The 2138-nt window shown below is 38.8% G+C and overlaps 1 long non-coding RNA gene across 1 annotated transcript; it reads left to right on the forward strand.

Annotated features, from left to right (window-relative positions):
- Positions 1-662: 662 nt before the first annotated feature.
- Positions 663-1492, forward strand: LOC108774401 (uncharacterized). Its single transcript, XR_001940723.1, has 3 exons — positions 663-1002; positions 1089-1307; positions 1391-1492. It is a non-coding gene; the product is annotated as an uncharacterized LOC108774401 (long non-coding RNA).
- Positions 1493-2138: the final 646 nt, after the last annotated feature.

Below are 2138 nucleotides of genomic sequence, written 5' to 3' on the forward strand. Positions count from 1 at the left end.
AAAACATTTATATAATGTTATGTAAGAACGTTCATATAATATTTTTATATCATTGCATATATGTTGACTTCATCTAAATAAACATATATTAGAGCAACATTTATAACACATTACGAATAATATTACGGAAACATTTTTTAAATATTGGAAAATATCATATTATTCGGCAATATTTTAAAAACATTTATGTAACATTGTGTAAGAACGTTGACAAAATATTCTTATATCATTGCATATATGTTGACATTATCTAAATAAACGTATTAGAGCAACATTTATAAAACATTTCAAATAATATTACGGAAATATTTTTTAAATATTGAAAAATATCATGTTATTCAGCAATATTTAAACAATATTTATATCACATTACGTAATAACGTTGATAAAATTCATATAAAATCAATGTTTCAAAATGTTAATGTAATGTTCCTTGCTTACTGGGCTCTTTATTCAGCTCTTACATCAGATAGTAATATTTGGGCGTGATGCGCTAGATTCACTTTAGTGTCCGTGCAAAGACTTCAGGATGCCTTCCGGCGCCCGTCTATGGAGGATTTTTGTGGGGTGCCTTTCGGCACCCGCAGGAGGGAGCTACTCTTCAGATGAGTCGGACCCAAAGAGTTCCCTAAGTTGTAGGCGCTTGGCCTTGCTGGCCTTGCGCAGGCGCCCCGGTGTTCGGGGGCGCTTCCTCGGCGTCCTAGGCAGAGGGCTGATCGGCTCAGGCGGCGGAGATGGCCGCGGCGGAGATCTCAATGACCGGCCGGCCTGGCTTGCCACCGATGCGGATGTCACTGGCTGCGGCAGAGGTTGCTCGTCGGTCTGCGTGGCAGTAGACCTGGTGGACACTCGTCGCCTCCGAGGATCACTGGGAGCTTTCTCCGGGCTGCCCTCCAGCAGCGTCAGATGCCAAGGGAGAAAGGTGATCCCTGCTAAGGTGTCCAGTGGTTTCTCCGTAACTGGGAGGTCCGTCGGCTGTGCTGGTTGTCGTCGCTGCGGCTGGTATGCGACACCCTTCCTCGCGGTCGGGATGCCCGGAGGACCAGGGCATCGATCACGTATTTTTCAGTGACATCGTTCACTTTTAGATTTTCACCGGCGGCCATCTCACGGTTTCACCATTTGTTATTTTCACTGCGATCATCTAGCGAAAGAAATGATTAGTGACATCACTAGAAGTGGTGAGACCTATTCACATGAAAATATTCCAAAAATCATACCGAAGACAACTTCACGATTCTAAACCGATTAATACCTATGAATAAAAACACCATTAGTGGCAATAAGAAAGATAGTTACTAATAATTGTAAGTTGCAACAATTAACTTATTAATTAGAATACATAAACATTTATTTGAAAAATTTCTCCAATTTAGTATATGTATTTCAGTTTAAAAATGAATGTTACATATAAGCAAAGAGAAATTTTATTAACGTATATGGAATCCCATCGTGAATTATTACAAGGACGATTAAGCAGGAAATCGGAAAGCCGCAGGACAATGGTATTATTATTAATGCACAATGTGTGTTATATCAAAAATATGTTTTATTTAAATATTAGGATATACATAATATAAAATATAGGGTGCGTTCCGAGTCGCGCATGAAGCGCGTAGACTGCATAGAAAGTCGTTCCGAGTTAACTATTGCGCGCTTCGAAAGCGTTTCGAGAGTACTTGAATTCTCCAGATTGTACTAACCGTACTGAATTCTTAGCACTCCACTCAGCGCATTGACTGCTTCTCTTTCGACCTGAGGCAGTTGATGCGTCTGATGCGTTCATGCGGTCTATGCGCATGATTTGTAATTCGGAACGAGCAACGAGTACCGGACAATACAATAATGAACGGACGAATATTTGCGATTTGCGATGGAACAGCGATTACAGCAATTGCATGATTTCCCGGTCTTATTAGAGGATAAAAATAAAGTATTAATTTTATTTTTAAATGAAGAGGATATGGCGAAAGTAAGCCAAGATAAAATTAATGGCATTATTCAACAAAAATTAAAAGGGCGAAGTAAGAGTCAGAAGTAAATTACATTTAAAATAATATTAAAATGTTAACATATTTACAATAGAAATATTACAAAAATTGCTTAACAATTGTTACGCGCAGCATGTTTTTAATTTT

This window comes from Cyphomyrmex costatus, unplaced genomic scaffold (assembly GCF_001594065.2).
Source record: "Cyphomyrmex costatus isolate MS0001 unplaced genomic scaffold, Ccosl1.0 scaffold2536, whole genome shotgun sequence".
NCBI classification, from domain to species: domain Eukaryota; kingdom Metazoa; phylum Arthropoda; class Insecta; order Hymenoptera; family Formicidae; genus Cyphomyrmex; species Cyphomyrmex costatus.